At 47.5% G+C, this 21,861-nt stretch overlaps 1 protein-coding gene across 3 annotated transcripts in view; it reads right to left on the reverse strand.

Annotated features, from left to right (window-relative positions):
- The window catches only part of LOC135920875 (retinol dehydrogenase 12-like), a 361,370-nt gene that overhangs the window by 204,801 nt on the left and 134,708 nt on the right, over positions 1 to 21,861 (reverse strand). Inside the window, exon 1 of one of the 3 annotated variants that reach the window (XM_065455125.2) lies at positions 7,258 to 7,749. The exons of the other annotated variants lie outside the window; for them this stretch is intronic. The gene's annotated coding sequence lies outside the window, so the exon portion shown is untranslated. Of the gene's footprint in view, positions 1 to 7,257; positions 7,750 to 21,861 lie in introns of those variants that run through there. 3 annotated transcript variants of the gene reach the window in all.

Here is a 21,861-nt window from a genome sequence, read left to right on the forward strand (position 1 = left end):
CTGTGTCATCAGACAAGCGCAACACACTCTCCGAGCAAGCTGCACCTTCAGAGAGCAGAGGCGAAACACTGGTGTCGACACTGAGTTCTCCTGTCCGGCTGTCAACATTAGCACCACACAATTGCAAAAAGTCAATTCCCAGAATCACGTCATGCGAGGAGCGAGGAATAACAGTAAACTCTGAATTAAAAACTTTCCCTCCCAAAGACACATCCACGTTACGCACACCAACCGGGTATAATGATTCACCACTAGCTGATTCCACGCAAACTTGTACACTGGTCCCAACGAAACATAACCTTGCGTCCCAGAAGGACTTTAAACCCCACACTCATGACCGAGACAATTGCTCCCGTGTCGACTAAAGCCATTGTAGAGACCCCATCAATCAGTACATGAACCTTATTCTTCAGCATGAAAATAGTTGGAGGCAGTTGAATCAGCAGCGTACATTTTCCAGCGAGGTCACCTCCATCGGTCGCGCTGGCTCTTTTCCCGGTGGGGGCGACACGAAACGGCGCCGAGGCGACGGTGACGTGAATCGCGGCCGAGGAGATGATGATCGGGATGCTCGGTAGGCTGGTGGTGGCGTCAGAGTACGGTCCGAGGCAGGGGAGCGGTAGCGGTTCCGGATTCTTTCTTCTGCAGAGTAGGTCTCCTGGGTGGTGCATCGGTCCTCTCGGAAGTGGCTTCCTGAAGTCGAGTCTCCTGGCCATTGAGTGCGCAGTGTACGACCGCTGGACCGCATAGCCGGTGCTGATGGTCCGTAGTTCGATGCTCGGCGTCGGTGCTGATGGTCCGTAGTTCGATGCTCGGCGTCGGCTACAGTTCCTGGCTACATGGTCAGGCATCCCACAGAAGTAACACACTGGCAAAGGGCGAACTTCAGAATGCGGATTGAAGTATTCTGCCAAAGACATCGGCTGAGGACAACGAGGCTCTTCCCCTTGAAAGTCGTAGGAAGCGGCAAGTCTTCGTGGACGAAAGTTGCGTGGGTGTGGATCAAAACGTTGAGGGGTTGAATCATTGCGTGTTGGTTCAGTCGTACCGTAATGCGGTGCGTCTCTGGAGCCATTAAAATCCGCGACGTTCACCGAGTGGTCCCAAGTTGCCGAAGGGGTTTCCCAAGGAGTGTCTCAGAAAACGGAGGAGCTGCAACATGGCGCCGCATAACGTGCCTGTTCGTCATGCCGCTGGAGCTCCTCGCGGACTATCTGGCGGATGGCGGACGAAAGGTCTGGGAGCAGAGGACGCGTGTCAACAATTGCTACTGTCGTTACATTGGCCAGCCGTCCAAACTTTGGTGTGACTCGGCGAGTCTTCAGTGCCTCGAACGTACGGCAGTGCCGTATCAGTTCTGATACAGTGTTCAAGTTCTCTTTAGGTTGGTTGGTTGGTTAGTTTGGGTTTAATGGCACAAAGGCAACTAAGGCCATGCTGCGCCAGACACAAGACAAAATGAAATGCAACGTTAGGATAGGTAAACCTGTATTACGTTATAGTTGGTGTAAATAACCACTTTTTTCTAAAAAGTCGAACAAGTTAGCTAATGGCACTAGGGGGTCGTCTGCTAGTAATAGGGCAGGGTGTACAAGTTCTCTTTACCAATGAGGAAGTTGTACACGTCTTCCGCTATTCCTTTTACGACATGCCCCACTTTATCTTCCTCTGTCATTTGAGGGTTGACGGTTCGGCACAGCTTCAAAATTTCCTCGATATAGGTAGTGCAAGTCTCGCCGGGTACCTGAGCTCTCTGGGCTAATGTGAATTCCGCACGTTTCTTCTTTGCGTCCGAGTCACCGAAACACTTCTTGATCTCTTGAACGAAGCGTGTCCATGTAGTTAGCATGTCCGCGTGGTTGTCCTACCATACCAACGCCGTGCCGGCCAAAAAGAAAACAACGTTCCTAAGCTGACTGACAGCGTTCCAGTAATTGTATTGGCTTACCCTGTCGTTATGGGTTAGCCACTCATCCACATCTTCCTCAGCCTTCGCCGAGAACGTGCGTGGCTCTCGGTAGTGCTGGATAGGGGCTGGGCTCACCAAGGTACTGCTGGTGAGGGTATTTTGCTCTGTGGCCATGATTGAGCGCGACGGTGAAAGTTCGGCTTCGGCGATGGCTTCGGCGTAGTTCTTGTGCTGATGGCTCCGTTGTAGGTCGTGGGAGTTACCCCGCACAGCTCCACCAAATGTTACACACGACGTGTTTAATGGAGAACCAGATGAATCTGGTTGATAGGCGCGTTTTGAACGGTCCCGAGGCAGCTTGGCTCACGTCGTTCTCTTCTTCTTCCACCTCGTTGTCTGCGCGGCAGCCGTGGATCATAACAGAGCTCGTGACAATGTGATAACACTGCAAGGGTCTGTCATTCGGTGATTATTTATCCATATCAGCATTATAACGTGACTACGTCTCTTTAATTTACAGTATTTTGATATCAATGAAATATATTCACGCGTCATCCCGGCCGTGCGAAAATCGATGTCAAGCGCAGCTGTTGAAAAACCACCACTACAACTGCTGATGGCGGTGTGCAGTGCTTTATGGATGGTTCGGATGCGCGTTTTGAGCTTGTTCCTTATTGAAACGTATGCTATCCTGCGTGTTGTATGGGTGATGTCAATGAATGTGTGCACTGTTCACTTCGCTGAGCGCTTGTGGTCTCTGCATTACGAGGTAGATGAGCCAATAGCATTTTTGCACGCTTAGTTGGGTATGAGCCATTGCTAATGATAAGTTTGTTCATGTATGGAGACAAAAAATGCAGACCACTGAGAGGCTGACAGCTTCGCTGTGAAAAAAATATATGATCATGACTTAAATTAATTAATTAAATTATGGGTTCATACGTGCCAAAACTAGGATCTGATTATGAGGCGCGCCGTAGTGGGGGACTCCGAAAATTTGACCACCAGGGGTTCCTTAACGTGCACCTAAGTCAAAGTACACGGGTATTTTCACCTCCATCGAAATGCGGCCGCCATGGCCGGGATTCGATGCCGCGACCTCGTGCTTAGCAGCCCAACACCATAGCCACTAGGCAACCACGGCGGGTCGACCATGACTTCTCCCGCCTAATGCCCTACCGCTGCTGTCTACGTATCTACAACGCCATTAATGATCAAGCGAAACACACCAGCACAGCGACTGCTTTTCTTTCGTTGATTTTAATCCACAGAACACCAGCCTGAGTAGCTTTCGTTTTGGCTCTTTCAGGCTCGTTTTCGTGGTCGAAGTTTGGTGGCTGGTGGTCGGACTTCCACAGGACAGCCAACCGATTCAGCTCTTCGAGTGGCACGTGCTGAAGCGCGACAGCTCCGGTGGCGTCCGACACGCTGTGTGCGGAGAGATGGCAGGCGAGCACAGCAAACATACTTCAGTAATAACAACCCCAAAATAAGACACACTCAAAATTCAAAACTCAAATGACAAAGATACAACTCCACTCTCAATTGCTTATCCTAAATAATGTCCTTATTTATTTATTTATTCCTATACCTCACAGGCTCCCGAAGGAGTATTGCGCGAGGGGAGGATACAGGGAATTTAGCAAAAAAGAAAGGAGTAAAAAGAAATCATACATTGTTGAGCGAGTAAACATAAAAGATCAAATATCCAACAATATAAATAACGCGATAAATGAAACAACCGACTGTGTGAAGTAACAAAAAGGAGTAACAAGATGTTATGCAAATGGTAGCAGGTGAAGGTGAAAGAACAAGTCTGTAATAATGTTAAAGCAATTCAAAACAAACATTCAAACAAAACAAAAAGAAAAATCTATACAACTTCGCTGCAAGTATTAGGTGCGCAGTATGGTTTAGTTGTGACGAATTATGGAAATAATATGCATAAGCGAGCTTTGAAGGATACTGGGTCAAAAATGTCAACTATTTCGTTTGATAGGTTATTCCAATGTTGATTGCACGTGGTAACGCGGAAGAATTGAAGTATTGGTTTGGCCAAAGATACGCTGGAAACTGAGATGATTATGCAAACGCCGAGATGTGCGGGATGGACGAGTGAGCGGCAGAGTGGACGGGCGCGTGCTATGGATTATCCTGTGAAATAGACAAAGCAATCCTATGGATCTTCGTGATTCAAAAGATGAGAGAGATAAAGATGACTTAATGCTAGTCACGCTAGAGTCGCGGTGATAATCTCTCACAATGAAGCGGGCGGCGCGGTTCTGAACCGATTCGAGAGACGCGATTAAGTTAGCTTGGTGAGTTGACCAGATAGGGGCTGCTAATTCCAGTTGTGGCCTTACGAAAGTCTGATAAGCGATTTATCTGGTGAGGACCGGAACATCGCACAGGTTGCGTTTAAGATGACCGAGCGTACGCGAAGCTTTAGCAGTTATTTTTTCGATGTGCGCAGACCATGACAGGTTAGGTGTAAGGAGAATGCCGAGGTATTTGTATGAGTTGGTGCGTGTGACGGGGTTCTTATCAAGTTAGTAATCGAAAGCGGAAAATGTCTTTTTGCGGGTGAATGTTATCAGTTTGCATTTATCAGTGTTTAGTCATTTGCCAAGAAGAGCACCAGTTAGTAATACGGTGAAGATCTCGTTGGAGAGTGACGTGATCGGAAGGTGAACAGATTTCACGATAGATCACACAATCGTCTGCGAACAAGCGAATAGATGACGTTATTTCGGATGGCAGGTCATTAATATAGATCAGAAAAAGTAATGGTCCGAGTACGCTTCCTTGTGGTACACCAGATGCTACATCGCTGATACTGGAAATAAAGTTATCGACTACGGTGAATTGCTTACGGAATGACAAGAAATTTCTTATCCAAGATACTGTTAGGGAATCGATGTTTAAGCATGAGAGTTTAGCTATGAGACGGCAATGAGCAACGCGATCGAAAGCCTTAGCGAAGTCTATGAAAATGGAATCTGTTTGTATGCCCTTATCCATGTTTAGGAAAATATCCGCAGTCAATTCGAATAGTTGCGTTTCACATGATAGTCCTTTTCTAAAACCATGCTGATGTTTAAAGAAGGACTTGTTAGTTTCCAAGTGATTTGCTACGTTTGAAAAGATTATGTGTTCTAGTAACTTACCGGGAACGCTTGTTAGTGATATGGGGCGGTAATTGTTAATAGTGCTTTTATCGCCAGATTTAAAGAAAGGTATAACTTTACCGACCTTCCAGTCATACGGAACTTCCCCTGTTGAGAGGGACTGTTGAAACAAGTAGGAAAGGACTGTGCTAGAGGAAACTACAGTATATTTTAGGATTTTTGAGTTTATACCGTCCATGCCGGAGGAAGTTGAGATCTTGAGGTTGGTGATCAGCTCAGCAACACCAGTGGTTGTTACATTGATGGGGGCCATGTATGTATAATCGAGTTCGATGGGTGTTGGTATATTTGAATGGTCTTCCTTTGTAAATACGGACGTGAAGTAATTGTTAAAGATAGATGCTGAAAGCTCTCGTGCAATCGGCAAGCCATTGCTATCAAGTAGTTGTGAAATGTCGGAATCTTTAACGGGAGAGATCGTTTTCCAAAATTTTTTGGTGTTGTTTTGAAGCAGTGATTGCAGATCGCAAGAGAAATACTTTTGTTTGGCTTGACGCAGGGCATTACAGTAGGCTGCATCACGAGACTAATGTTTTTTCCAAGACACAGGTGTGTCAACACGTTTGGCAGTCCTGTAAAGACGCTTCTTTTTATTCTTTAGAGTAAGAAGAGCTTTAGTGAACCATGGTTTTGATGAGTTAACGCGAAACGAAACCTTTGGTATATGCGCATGTGCTAATTCCATTAACTTTTCTTTGTACAGGCACCAATTCTCGTTCACTGTCCGCGCAGAAAAAGTTGCTAAGAATGAGGACGTGAAGCTTCCCATACCATTGGTAATAGCGCTGACGTTTGCTCTTTTGTAATCAAATACTTGTTTAGTTTTCAGGTGACGTGAGCATGAAGGCGTACGAACTGTGAATTGTAACAACCGGTGGTCACTGAACCCATCCGTAATAGTGATAGCGTTAACCCTCTCGGGCGCGGAACATAGAACAAGATCTAAAATGTTATTGATACGAGTAGGCTGGTTTGTTAATTGCACAAGTGAAAAATCAAGTGTTAGTTGAACGAACTCCCAAGATGCACGTGATTGGCCTCGCAAGTTTTGCCAGTCAATGTCTGGAAAGTTAAAGTCACCAAGAAGAAAAATATCAGCTTTGTTGTATTTGGATCGAATAGACGTAATGTTATCGTGTAATTCAGAAACGAAATTGTAGGAGCTATCGGGAGGTCTGTAGCATACACCATAAGTTGTATTCGATTCGGGAAATGTTACGCTGACCCACAGAATTTTGACACTGGATGACATTGACACAAGAAATGACGTGATGTGTTTTTTTATGGCGAGCAATACCTCTTCTGTCGTCCCTATCTCTGCGATAGATAGTGTAAACATTAGAATCGGGTAGAACTTCGCCATCCGTAATTTCAGAGCTGAGCCAAGTTTCCGTAAGTGCCAATACATCACATTCGCAGTCGTCTAAGTATGACTAAACTTCCTTGCGTTTAGGAAGAATGCTGCGAATGTTAGTTAATGATATGGATAGGTGCGAGGGCACGGTAGGCTCGTGTATTGGGTTTTTTCTTAAAGGCACGTGTTCCCAGCCTAGGTCTTTGCTATAGGGGTAGGGGGATTACAGCGGCGGACGCTGCATCGTATGTGTACACAGTGTTATCGATTCTTAGTTTATCGAGGGTTAGCTTAAATTGCGCGTTTTTTGGTTTTCGCGAAGTCAATCAGTTTGCGCCGAGCGATACGGGTTTGCACAGACAAATTCTCACGAACCGCAAAATTAGTGTTCTTGAACTTGTGGCCTTTTTCTATTACGCGCTGCTTATCCTTAAAAAAGGCGAACTTGACTATGACCGATCTATTCTTCTCATCGTTGCATTGACCGAGGCGATGCGCGCGCTCTATTTGAGCTGGATCGATAGTGATATCAAGGTGTTGGTTATAGATGTCAATGATTTTTGATTCAGATGATGACCATGATTCGCTTTTGTCATCTGCGATTCCAAAGAATAGCAAGTTGCAGCGGCGAAGTCTATTTTCTGTGTCTTCACAGCGCGATTGTATTCTTTTTAGCTGTGTATCTTCGTATCTTCGTATCTCGCACGTAGGCGTATATTCGCCTACGTGCGTCCCTAGCGTGTTTCGTGCGAAAGCCCGACAACCCTGGCCTATGGCTGCACGCTAACAAAACAGAACGCTCTTACGAGGGTCAGTCGTGGTACGCATCTCCAAGTCCGATGTGCGTCGGCCCTTGCTCCCAGTCGGTGCTCGCGCCGACTCCGCAAGTTTTGCTTCTTTGGTATCGGCCGGCCAGCTCCTCCGTCTCGGACACCAGCGTCCCGAACTAAGGTGACGTGTCACACAGGCCTGCCTGGCTAGGCCTAACACCGGGCTCCGCCGCTACCTCTCCGTGTGCCGACGAGAAGCCAAGGGGACTATCGTCCGTGCTGGTCTGCCGAAGAAGGGGGGTCAAATTCCTGGAGTGTCCGGCAGCGCCGTGGAAGGCTGCAGCAGGTCTAGGAAGCCTCGCTCGAGCGTCGCCGAGGTCGAAGGCTACACCTTGGGTCGCCAGCGCCACGGGTCCGTCCGAACTTCCCAGACTCCCGGCGCCAGTGCGAAGCTGGCGCTCCGACCTTCTTGGCCCAGAGCCACGTCGATAATGCCACCTTGGCACCGCTTCTCCTCCGATCACACCTCGGGTCGGGCGCCTCGAGGGCTCGTGCCCTTCAGACCGGTCGGCGCACATCGTCCTCTTCTTTTCTTTTGGTGCCGCATGCCTCTTACATATGACACTCCGCTCCAGCTCCTCTGCCTTGTGGAGGCCACAGGAGAGGGCAGCACACGTATGACCAATCGGCTTACACGTATCACCACCTATCCTACGGGTGCGCTGTGAGAGCGTTTTAGTTGAGCGTCTGTACGGTACGCTCCACTCCGAGCCGACCCGCTAAGCTACAGCAGAGCGGTGGGCGATTTTCATGTTTTAGTTATACGTTTAACGTAGCTGAGCGGACCTTCCTAACCTTTCGTAGTTGCAGCGCCCACTAGCCAAATTCAGGGTAATGAAACAAAATGAAAACACCCATTGATCACTTTTATAAAGTAATATATATATATATATATATATATATATATATATATATATATATATATATATATATATATATATATAGATAGATAGATAGATAGATAGATAGATAGATAGATAGATAGATAGATAGATAGATAGATAGATAGATAGATAGATAGATAGATAGACCTTATTTGTCCATGAAGCATCGAGACGTGCGCTTGTAATCCGTCACCGGGCCTTCTTATCCAGTGCAAAATAAAGCGCCATCTTGGGGAACGCCACGCGAAAGCCAGCGAGCTGCATTTCTGCATCCAATCCAATCCTTTCGGACGCTAGCCAAAGTGCTGCGCAGCCCGCTCCGCTCAGGCAGCTTGTAAGCGGACCATGCTTGTCGCTCCGCTAGCCCGCTTACGGGAGCATTCGCGCTTCCGCTCGGTTTAGCTGCTGAGTTGAACGTAAAAACGCCAAACTTAAACACTATAGTTAGAGGCTCTGTTCTCGACGAAATTATTTGTCGAACCAACGAACGCTAAACGAACGCCTTCAAGCGCATCGTTCCTTTGAAAAATGAGAAAAGCTTCTGGCTATTCGCTTGCATTTACGATCACCGTGGGTGGTTCCTGCACAATATTTTCGCAAATTATTATGATTAGGAGCAGTGCTAGTGCCCGAAGTAACCCGCCGTGGTTGCTCAGTGGCTGTGGTGTTGGGCTGCTGAGCACGAGTTCGCAGGATCGAATCGCGGCCACAGCGGCCGCATTTCGATGGGGGCAAAATGCGAAAACACCCGTGTGCTTAGATGTAGGTGCACGTTGAAGAACCCCAGGTGGTCGCAATTTCCGGAGTCCTCCCCTACGGCGTGCCTCATAATCAGAAAGTGGTTTTGGCACGTAAAACCCCATAATTTAATTTAGTGCCCGTAGTAACAGCTCTTTTGTTGCTATTGAAATGAGAACTATGAACATTGAGCAAATATGAGCGGGCAGAAAAGAAAGACAACAGGCTTGCGCGACCTTGCAGAATCAAAATCCAATTTCTAGCGAAGCTGCTTCTTTCGGGTAGTTGCAATAACAGTTTCAGTTGCCTGTAGATAAATCGCATAATTTGAAGAGTTGCCCTGATGTACCTGGTCCGTTTGAAACCATATCGCGATTTCGTGCGCTTGTTAAGGAATTCTAATAAAGGCAGTAAATCATGCACGCACAATTCACATTGTTAGGACATTTGTAATAATATCCTTCCCTCAACCGCTTCTAATTCTTTTTCTTCTTTTTCCTAATTTTATCTCGGTTGCGTACAAAGATCTTCCAAGGCAGCAGGATAACTTCTGCGTTGTCTATAAAGCACACAGACTAACACAGATTCAGCAGATTCGCTTACGTACTTTATTTATTACAGAGGTCGTAATGAGTTTTCACACTGGGAACTTACCCCGGATTTGCCCTTTATTTTCGCCAAACATGCACAAGGCGCCTTGTTTAGTCTACTGAGAACACTGTAGAAACAAACTATAAATGTCGTATGATGCATTAATATAGAAAAATAGAAAGGAGGGTTCTGTAATTTCTCGCAGCGCTTCTAATTAGGGAAGGAACGTAAAACCTTTGTCATACTTTGCACTTGCCATGACCACCTCACTCCGCGACATATAAATCTGGTGTAACCTACATTTACCTCGGGGCATGAGTATGTGATTCTTAACTTTATACCACCTAATCTAAAAAAAAATAAAATCCAAAAGACGTGCGAATTCTACGTAGGGTAGGCATCGGTTTAAGTGACGCTTTAATTGCTATTTGCGAAGAAGGGCGCTTTTCTTGACGAGCATTTTCAAGTATTGGGCACACGACAAAGTTGGACACATTTCTCACCGGGAAACGACACGTTCAGCTTAAACTTGGTATACTCCGACATGCGGACCACGCATGACGACAAAGCAGTGACTGTGTTGAAATAACGACGACGGAATTTGGCGATGAAATTACCGCGTTGGAAAGAACACAGCGGCACGAGGACGGGGGCACGAGGACAGAGGGACGTCGACGCTGGAATGACGACGATGGAAGCTACACGACGCGATGGCTGTGTGACGACACAGAGATGACAAAGCAATAATGGCGACGAGGGTATGACGATGGAATGGCTACGACTGCATGATTACGACGGCGTGATGAGAACGGAATGACGACGACTGAGTGAAGACGGGGTAACGACGATGGTGTTGTGACAACGCATGAATGATTACAGTGGACTGAAGGTGACAAAATGACGAGGCCGGAACGACGCCGCGTTTGCGTCGGAGCTCACGCCCTCGTTAGCGTACACGTGACCTGTCGCCCTTGGCCGCCTTGGTGTGCACTACATCCGGTGTCAGTTTGCACTATTTCCGGTCTCTACCAGTTGTACTCACACAGTCTGTAAAGTATACAGTCTCTGTGTCACAGTCTTGCTCAGTTTTACTTATATCTAGCAAACAACAATACGCGTATATTGACCATTCTGAGTCCTCGCACTTTGCCCTATAGCGGTAGGTATCCCTGAAGGGTCAGTTTTATGTTCCGAGCAATTTTCACAGTATGTTAACACCTTCACTTTAACCCTGCACTTATCTAATTATATCGAGGGGCAGATCTGCCATGTCATCATCTCTAGCGTAGAATATTGCGGATGCCTACTTACTCGGAAGATGCCTTTCTCCCTTCCGCCTCCTACTCGATCCGCCGTGGACGCTAAGAGAACGGCAGCCGGCCATGGCTCTCTCCGTGAACGTTGCAAGCAGACTTGGACCTGATGGTATTACCAACAAAGTGACTGCCAGTTTGCCCGAAGATTTGAGAAGCAGACTGCTAGCGTAAGCCAACTACGGCTCGGAGACAGGATAGACACCTTCCTCATAGAAGCTGGCCGGCCTGGGGTTGTGCGGTGCTGAAGCCTGGTAAATACAGGACAGACTTGACATCACATCGACCTGTATATCTTGTGTCTTCTACACCTGACTCTGTTCTTGTTCGTGCGCCCTTGACCGTGATCTGCTATGCATAACCGGCTAACTCAAAAGTTGGCGCTCTTGTGTATCTATGACTTCACGCGCAGCGAAACTGATGGAGAGGGTTGCATGTCTCCGACTAACACGGTGACTTCAAGACAACAGACAACAAAGTTTCGCCTTTGGAGCGAAACTACGTCTCGTTAAAGTGACAATTGTTTCTGGCTCTTTCCCCCCACTTTGAGGTTTGTCAGTTTCTGGCTGTTCATGACCAACTTGGGACTGTAGCTTACCCCAGCTGTCGCTGAAAATAATAAAAATTTCCAATTATTGGTTCCGACCTCTATCTTGAAAGAAATCGAAGTTGGTACGCTGTGCAATTGTTTTAGTAGTTTGGAAGATATTACGAATAACGGAAATGTGACTGTTTGAACCACTAGAATAAGCTACCTTCTACAAATGCTTTAATTATCGCTACACAGTTTAAACATTTATCGCTCGTCTGTCACAACAATTTTTCCTAATTCAAAGAAAAATAAACATCGTGCCTCACATAGTTCACAGAGATCAGGAAAAAGCAACTGCCTACATGCCTTGTATAACCCAGAAAATATGAAATAAAGCGAGCATTTAGTAATTAATTTCAAAGCAGAGAACTACGCTAAACACTTCAAACTTCAGATATGAGCCACCCGTAACATGCATTCCATTTCCTGAAAATACGAAATTTTTGCGCTTTCGATCCTGCTAGCCAAGCGGATAAACTTTTGAGGCATTTCGTACATACCGCCACTAATCGGACAGAAAAGGAGGGTCTGTAAATTTCATTTAACCCCTTTGTTAAATGAAATTACAAAGGGGTTACACACACTTCAAAATTTGGCTGCATATTTCCGGTAACGTTCCCCACATTTGCTCAAAATATAAACTTGGTGAATGACTCGGTTTGTTTAGAAAACCGCGAGAAGTTGCAGATAACGTTTCTGAGTATTTCTAGTCGCATAAACAGCTTCGCTGTAAAGATGATGTAATATTTTCCCGCAGATTAATAAAAAATGATGCAATCAGGAAAAGGGAAAGCTTAAAGCAACGCGACCTGTACCTTCGCTGTAGAACTGTCCGGGTGTAAAGTTTGAGACAATCATTCTACGCAAGAATCAACCAGTTAGCCCGGCAACATGCTCCATTCGTATGCAGTCAGGTACGCGGGTATTCTTGCGGACAGGCATTACGTTAATTGTGTTCGGCATCACAATTCATCTGTGTCGCCGAAACAAAGCCAGTGCTGTAAGGCAGCCTTTGCCATTTAGTGAAATTTGTGCTTCTGCTTTTGTCACGCGCTCAGTATGCGCTACGCACTCCGGTGATAGTAGTCCGTCACAGAAAAGCAGAAGGTGCGTCCTGTCTTGCGCCACGTTGTATCCACTATTCTGGCGGCCTTCAATGCCTCGCTTTTCCTTTGTGCTTTTTTTTTCACTTCTGACGCGTTAACCTCCACCAACGTAGAGCTTAAAACACAATGAAGCCTCGGTGCGCTCGTCCTTGGCACGTGACGCAGCAGCAGCAGCACGCAGCAGATGTGCGCCTTCACGCCTCGTCGAGCAGCGCTGCTCGTCTGCCATTGTCGGTGCATCGGACAAGCTTCCTTCACGAAGCAGAAATTGATATTCGATTGCTTTACGAGCGCAAGGCAGAAGTCGCATGCGCCTATCAGGCGCGTTTTCGTCTTGATTTACGTTTGTCTAGCAGGCCGTGCAGCTTCTTGGTTTGTTATTCTTCCTCTCACCGATGACCATTCCGGACCCAAGTAAGACAATATTGTGTCGGACATGATTGGAGGCAACTAATGGTTCGATCACGCATCGCTGGGCCGATCAGCCTCGAGCATGACGTCTGACTCAGCCGCCAACGCCGAATCGCTTCTTACCGCTAGTGACCGAGGCGTTGTCTGCAACTTATGTGGCCGCGTAACACACGTGCACACACACACACACACACACACACACACACACACACACACATATATATATATATATATATATATATATATATATATATATATATATATATATATATATATATATATATATATATATATACCAGAAAAAAAGCAGTTCTGGGTCCGGGTAAATATTCACAGTGAAGTAGACGCGCGTATGAAGCGGTTTATTGACGTTTCGGCCGGGGTCCGGCCTTCATCAGAACCTTTTTCTGATGAAGGCCGGACCCCGGCCGAAACGTCAATAAACCGCTTCATACGCGATATATATATATATATATATATATATATATATATATATATATATATATATATATATATATATATATATATATATATATATATATCGGACGTTTCAGCGAGAATATTAAACATTTTTCAAAACTTGCATGTGGCAGAAGCACAATTCTAGTTCGTGAGATACTTTACCCGAAAAGGCGGACTTTCCTTGCACAAGAAATTCACATGCATATTTGATTAATTAACAAACATTCACTAATTAACTTGCTATTTACCTTATGGCCAGCGGCGTAGCCAGAAATTTCGTTCAGTGGGGAGGGTGGGGGCTCACGTTGCAATGGAGCTCTGCCTCCTCACAGGATTTGTTGAGGGATCAAATACAGGAATAATAACTGCATTGCAATTGCCAAAGATGCTGCAAACGAATTCTTGGACGCTTCGCACTGTCAAGACTACAAAAATATGTATATTTTTATAAAGGAATATATTCTTGTCTTCCAAAAATTGTGCCAGAAATAACTGATATCAATGCTTCCATGCTTTTTTGCCTTTTGAATAATAAAAAATATCACACGAACTTTAGAACTACACCAGTACGAAACTAGCAAAGCAGTTCATGCCGCTGACATGATAAATGTAAAGGCCGTGAAATGAACAAGTTGAGGACAAATATTTTAATGAATCTTTGTCATTCAAGAACCTTGTTTACATTTTTGTACACATGCAACTGCCAGGGAAAATTCTCTGTGACGCTGTCTTTCGTTCAAAAAACGCACTGCGCAGGAGCAGCTGTCAGCGGTCGCGTATTGTAATTGCACCGAAATCGTAGTCGCAACAGAGATCACATATAGAAAGCAGCGGTTCTGCAAAATGTACGTTAGAAATTCGAAGTACAATGGCATACACAAATGCGAAGCTAAAGCTTGATAAAAACCAAAACGTGTCTCTGGAAACAAAGTTCACTGCGTGTATCCACAAAACCTTGCCACAAGATATTTAAATATATGTATAAGTATCCAATAAATCTACGTATCTAAGTAATAGTCACTGTATACAAGGTGCTTCAGCTAACTTTAGCCAGAGCTTAAAAATATGCCGATGCACTCTAAGACGACGCGGCCAAGTGCATGTTGCTCAATTTTGTACGTAGCGTGTCATGCAATTTTTTGTATTTTTGCTTAACTAGGTTTTTAGTCAAGATTATTAAACCAACTTCTGAAGTAACGAAGCTAGGAAAAAATTCCATTTAGTAAATCGCAGGACAGTTCGCAAAACGTCCGAACAAACAGCTTCCGTCTTTGTATGCATAAAAATAAGTATTAGTGTATTTCAGCTTACTGATGATGCCCACGGAAATACAAAACACGAAGTGACATGCTCGCTGCGCGTCGTGATTGCACTGTTCCCCTACGTTCCGTGCACAAACAGCCATAGCTGCGCAGCCGCTTGAAAGGCGACAGGATAAACACGTAGGCGTTGGCAGTGCCATTTACACCGGTGATGTGCTCCCCTCGCGAAAGTTCCTTACAGCGGTAAGCAGAGGCAGCGGTTATCGCTTGTGCTGCTGGAAGCAACAGGTCCGTCATTTCGCGATAGCTTTAAGCAAATGGAACATCCCTAAATAAAAAATAAAACCAGTTTTCAGAAGGCTGAAAATGGTAGTGTAAGAGTATCCTAAATGGCCGGCCACAGTCTTTCACTGAATGTACAGGCGCCGACAAAAGTGGTATACTCCACGCAGCGGGAGCCGCAGCAACGGATGGATGGATGGATGAATGGATGGATGGATGTTATGAGGATCCCCTTTGGAACGGGGCGGTAGGTTGCGCCACCAAGCTCTAGCTATTATACTGCCTAATGTCCTACCTAGTTTAAACAAAGAAAAAAGAAAAAGAAAACACTGTGAACTACCGTGCCCAAATTTCTGATCCCAAACTGCATCGCAACGGCATCTACAGGCAGCATCTGGGATCGAGACAGCCAAAGGGTGCCCTTTATTATCTGCAGGCATGTCGCTTGACTCGTGTCAATGTAGATGGCGTCGCCATGCAGTGTGCCGCTGCTCCGGCTCCCGCTGCGTGGAGTATAGCACTTTTGTTGGCGCCTGTACGTTTATTTTTCATGCACTTTCACAGCAAGCGCTCGAAGAGGTCACCTTCTACAGCGATGCAAGACTGAGATCTTCTGAGAACGCTTGCTGTCGCTGCCTTGAGCACCGTCGGTGAAATGCTGTGACAGACTTCAGTTATATTATCCTGTAACGCTTCTGGAGTCGTCGTTTCCGTCGTGCATATGTGATCCCTAATATAACCCCACAAGGAAAAGTCAAGAGGGTTGAGGCCGAGTGACCTCGCCGGCCACCGGACAGGCCCATTTCTCCCTATCCGTTGTCCTGAGAAGGTAACATCAAGCCATGCTCATGCTTGACTGCAGCTGTGGGCTGGGGCCCCGTCGTGTTCATACCAATTTGCGTCAAGCCGGGCTAGTGGCATGTTGCAGCAGAAGTCTTCAACCTGCCCTTTGAAGAACTCACATACCTCTTGCCGGTCAGAATGTTGTTGAAATACTCAGGGCCAATGACTGTGCTGTCATATGTTCCGGATCTAACGTTAAAAGACCACTGATATTGGTGGCGGGATCTTCCCAGCCAGTGGGAATCTTGCTCACTCGAATAGTATGTGTTGTGGATATTTACTTGGCAATTTCATGAAAAGATGTCCTCGTCAGTCGGGATATTTTGGTGAGAAAGTCAGAATCCTGCTCCTCCTGAATCAAAATCCAATTCACAAAATCGAATCTCTTTTGAAGAACTCTTGACTCCAGGCATTGCTGCAACTGCAGGTGATAAGGGTGCAGTCCAGCTGTTTTTAATATCATCCAGGCAGTTCAGTTGGACACACCGAGCTGTGCGCTCACGCTGCGCGTGCTAGCGTGTGGATTAGCCGCCATGAAAGACAAAACCTCGGAGCGAACCTCATTATTTATGACAAACTCTCTGCCTCTTTCTTGTGAAGCTGCCGGTTTGCTTCAGCGACTCATAGGTGTTGAATATTGTCATCGGGCTCGGTCGCGTACCCGGGTGCCTGCTTCGAAATATTCTTGCAGCCTGTCGTCTCTGTCCGCCTGGAGCTCCCAGGGCAAGAATCATGTCTGCTGTTTCCTCGTTCGAAAAAGGCATCACAACATTGCTCGCACTTTAAGAGCCGATGCACTATAGTCTCTTTTATCGCTGTCTGGAACTCCCCCCTACCACCACCACACCGTCCGTCACTCACTTTACGCAGCGCAGGAGATAACGGTTGCTCGCTTAATTCGAACAGCCAACGCTTGCGTCGCTGCGCTGCCGCTTTTCAAGTGGCAGCGTACTGTTGTGCCATCACCACAAGCCCGGATTCCGAATCTGCAAGATGCAGAATCTATCCTGCGAGCGCCCTAATTCTCCCTTCACAAGTCAAGATGCTGAGCCGTCAGGCAGCGGGGTCCTGCGGGAGAAGCCTCGGCGAGCCGAATGTTTGGACGTGTCGGCGTGTGCCAGACAGCCCGGCGCCGCACCTCCCTTTGCCTGGAGGTCTCCGCGCGCGCGAACTTTGAACCGGGTGGCCAGCGCGGTCGCTGGTTGGACCTCTCGGACGACCGCCGAGTGGTGACTTTGTATTGGGCCGTTTGCGTGACAATGGTTCCTCGGGGATTATAAAAGAAGCGACGCGCCACCTGAAAAACAGGATCCGCCGACCCACCGGGAGAGAGTGTCGCTCCCGACTGGGGTGAGATGTGTCACGCGTTTTCGCCGGACGCCGTCGTGCGGGAACAGTCGCGTTTGTGTGAGCTCTCGGCCCCAGTGCCGATCCGATCTTGTCCTGTACAATGACCTGTATATAATGTATAAAATCCCTTTCGTTATTCTCATCGACGCCTGGCTCGGAGTCTTCGCTACCAACGCTCTGTCACGAAACGGGTGACGAGCGCTACGGGACCACAAAGTCGTAATAGTGGTGCAGCGGTGAAAGTTCGTAACACTGGATGGCAGCTACGGGATTGACCGGCATCAGCTACCTCGGCGCGGTGAGTGCCTGAAGTTTACCTCAAACACCAGACTTTCTCTGACACAGGTTATAGTAGCTTAGGGAAGGATTTGGTGTTGCATTGTGATAACCTTGAGTGTTTCAAGCCTAGTAAGAGTGTTTTGGAAACCAGGGGATGCTGAGGGGGTAAACAGGGCAGTGTGTGAAATACTTGCATATGTCTTACTAGTAGTGTTATAGTAGCGTACGGCAGGTATATTCAAAAAGGGTAAACAGCAGGAGGACAGTGTGAACGATGGAGAAGTACAAGGTGAAGGAACTTCTCGAAATTTGTGAGGAGTTGGGCATTGAGTTGGGCTCAACCAAAAGAAAGAATGCGATCCTTGAGGTCATGAGGACTGGGGACGTGACGGCTGAGGAAGCCGCAGAGGCCTTGGCGGGTATCAATGAACGTCGGGAAAGGGAGGAGAAGGAACGTTGCGAGCGGGAAAGGAGAGAACAGGAACGTCGCGAAGAGGAAAAGGAGGAAAGGAGAGAAAAGGAACGTCGGGAGTTGCAGGCAGAGAGGGAGCGACGTGAGCACGAGCTTAAAATGAAAGAGTTGGAGATCCGAAATAACTCGCCGGCGCCTAGTCTCACTTCTAATGTTCCAAGAATACGCGATCAACTTCCACCCTTTGTCGTCGGAGAGGATATGGCCAAATACCTCGTGAAATTTGAGCACGTGTGTGAACGGAATAGCATTGAGCGATCCCTTTGGGCACAGAATCTGTTAGCGTTGCTTCCTGGGGAGGCATCAGACGTAATAACTTGCTTATCGAAAGAGGCGTTTGAGAGCTACAGTGATGTGAAGGAAGCGCTACTGCGGAAGTACAAATTGTCGCCCGAAGCTTTCCGGCAGAGGTTCCGGTATGCAAAAAAGGGTAAGGAGTCGAATGTTGACTTCGCGTTTCGTCTAAAAGCCGACCTGGTGGAATGGCTGAAGGGCGAAGAGGTTTACGACGACCGCGACAAAATTGTCGAATGCATCGCGTTGGAGCAGTTCTACCGTTGCATTGATGAGGATGTCCGGCTCTGGCTGCAAGATAGGCTAAAGGATGTTAAGCTAAACAAGGCAGCAGAGTTAGCGGAAGAGTATTACACACGCCGCAGCTTGCACAGCAAGGCAGTGCGCGTAGAAAAAGCTGATAGGAGAGATTGGTTTTCCGGGAAGCCCGACGAACGGAAGCAAATCACGCGTCGCGAGTTTCGGGACGACGAATCCCTTACCAAAGAAACTGTAAGGGAAGGACAGAATGCATCTCAGAAGGATGACGATGGTCCGAAACAGCGAGACGAAATGACGCGTTCTTTTGAAAAACGGAAACCGTTAACCTGCTACAATTGCAAAAAGCAAGGGCACATCGCTGCAAGCTGCCCAGAGAGAATTGCTTTTGCAACGATACAGGAAACTCACAAGAACATACGTCTATTGGAGCCCTATGTGCAGGAAATTAAGGTAAACGGCAAGAAGTGCCGAGCACTGCGGGACTCTGCAGCAACTATGGACGTTGTTCACCCGTCTTTCGTCTCCTCGAGTGATTTTACTGGAGAGTGCGTTAGGATACGGCAAGTGGCCGAGAAGGAGAGTGTCTGTTTACCGATCGCAACGGTTATCATTGAAGGAGAGTTTGGGAAACTTAACACCGAAGCCGCTGTGTCAGCCGCCCTCCCGGAGCAATTTTCCTACCTCTTCTCAAATAGCTCGGAGCAGCTGCTGAGGGATCAGGGCAAATCATTCTTTGCCGACGTGGCGTACATGGCCCCCACGCGATCCAAAGCGCGCCCGCTGTCGAGGGAACTTGACTTAGCGTCGGTGAGCGAAAGGCGGTGCGGCACACGGACCGATCACGGTAACTTGAGTGGCGAGCAGTCACGGGAGAGGCAGAGCTCGGAGGCTGGCCTAGACGAGCGGGTCCTGGAAGTGAGTGGGAGTGACGCGTACAGTGCTAGCCGCGATATAGACGCGACGCCGCAATTAGGCGACGCGGGCTCCACACTCGCTCCGGTTTCCGCCAGCCGGCAGGAGCAGGCTGCAGTTGAAAGAGAAAGTCTGATTCGCGAGCAACAGGAAGACTGTTCATTAGCCGATCTGAGGAAGAGCGTCAAACGGGGAGTGAAAAAAAAGAGGGTTTCATTTGGCAAAGAATCTGGCTTATTGTACCGCCGCTACACGGATAAGCAGGGTCGCAAATATAAGCAGCTTCGGATTCCGCGAAAATATCGCCGGGAAAAATGAATGACCTCATTTGCTTCCTCAGTGGTATGTTTTCGGTCCAAGTGATTTCAAGGGGACCATTCCATTTGTAATTATTATTGCTGATTAATAATTGTTTCTTGTCTATTTTGTTGTGTTGTTAATTTGAAAACTGGTTGTTTGAGCCTTGTGTACTAGATCGTACACCTGCCTCTTGTTGCAGCGGGAGCAAAAAGAGGGATAGCAATTTAGTTAGGTTGATTTGAATTATGGCCTTGTCTGGTGTTTGACGGGAGACAGAGGGCACTTGTTCGTGTTGGGTGTTGCCTTTTGCCGGTCGGTTTTGCAAGCTGCAGAACGACCAAGCGGGACCAGTGGCGAGAAGCAAGGTCTTAGGAACGACCCGAGCGGAGCTGGTCAAGGTGCCTTGGCGACGACGCGGTGAGCAGAGCTCCTGTCCTGGCGAGTCGGACCTGGGCACGTGAAGTTACCTGGCGTCCCGACACTGGACCTGAACTTGGACGAGCCTGACGAACGTGCGCGCCTGGCATCCGAGCCACGTGGAGGCAGCTCGTCTTCCCGGCGCCTTATCTGAGGGCGGGGATGCTGTTGTGCCATCACCACAAGCCCGGATTCCGAATCTGCAAGATGCAGAATCTATCCTGCGAGCGCCCTAATTCTCCCTTCACAAGTCAAGATGCTGAGCCGTCAGGCAGCGGCGAGCCGCAGAAGCCTCGGCGAGCCGCATGTTTGGACGTGTCGGCGTGTGCCAGACAGCCCGGCGCCGCACCTCCCTTTGCCTGGAGGTCTCCGCGCGCGCGAACTTTGAACCGGGTGGCCAGCGCGGTCGCTGGTTGGACCTCTCGGACGACCGCCGAGTGGTGACTTTGTATTGGGCCGTTTGCGTGACAATGGTTCCTCGGGGATTATAAAAGAAGCGACGCGCCACCTGAAAAACAGGATCCGCCGACCCACCGGGAGAGAGTGTCGCTCCCGACTGGGGTGAGATGTGTCACGCGTTTTCGCCGGACGCCGTCGTGCGGGAACAGTCGCGTTTGTGTGAGCTCTCGGCCCCAGTGCCGATCCGATCTTGTCCTGTACAATGACCTGTATATAATGTATAAAATCCCTTTCGTTATTCTCATCGACGCCTGGCTCGGAGTCTTCGCTACCAACGCTCTGTCACGAAACGGGTGACGAGCGCTACGGGACCACAAAGTCGTAATAGTGGTGCAGCGGTGAAAGTTCGTAACAGTACCTATGGCTGTTTGTGCACGCAACGCTTGGGAGTAGTGCAATCACGACGCGCAAGCATGCGTGTCACGTTGCGTTTTTTCTATTTCGCGGGCATCCGCAGTGACCTGAAAAACACTAATACTTAATAGATAGATAGACAAAAACTGTTTATTCGGAGGTTTTGAAAACCGCGCTGCAACTTTTTAATTGGAAATTTTTTCCTAGCTTCGTTGCTCCAGAAGTTAGTTAATTAATTTTGACTTATTACCTAAATAAACAGAATACAAAAATAGTGTGACACACTGCAACATGCATTTGGTCGCGTCCTAGAGTGCGTCGGCATATTTTTAGCTCCGCTTAAAGTTAGCTAAAACACCCTGTATAATGCGTCAAACAAGGCAAATAAACATGTTACGCAATCACAGATTTACAGATCACTGAATGCTAAGGCACGCCCCCCCCCCTCCCTCCGCTACCCCGATGCATCGCACGCGACCGAAGGCGGCGCGCTTCCTCCCCGCTTTTCTCCGTTGCGCGCATAAGACTGACCCACAATCGGCTCACGCCGCCCCCCCCCCCTCTACGCTTTCTCTAGCACACCCGTACAAAAATGACTTGATTAACCATTGATATATTGTTGGGAATTGTTGAAACAACGGACTTCAACAAATTTTCAAAAGCAATTGAGTTCGCTTAACACCTGCACAACAATATTACCATTGAGTGTTCTCAATAAAAAATTTATTGGGCAATTTGTGTTAATTTTTGTAGTAGTTTTTTTGTTGTGTACCAGTTGAGTCCAGTATACAATAATTGGGACTCGCATATGAAGAGATTTCAAAAATTTAATCCGAAGCGTTCCAACCTCATTCCTGTCACTTTGCGGCAGGTAAGCTCTTCTGTCGCCTCGTTCTGATAAAAAAGAAAATAATGTGCGACCGATGGGGTGGCATTGAACGTCGGCCGTCGACCTCTGTGCTCTAACCATTGGGCCACGAACGAGCGCGTGCTCCTCT

Source organism: Dermacentor albipictus, chromosome 1, assembly GCF_038994185.2.
Source record: "Dermacentor albipictus isolate Rhodes 1998 colony chromosome 1, USDA_Dalb.pri_finalv2, whole genome shotgun sequence".
In the NCBI taxonomy this organism is placed as follows: Eukaryota; Metazoa; Arthropoda; class Arachnida; order Ixodida; family Ixodidae; genus Dermacentor; species Dermacentor albipictus.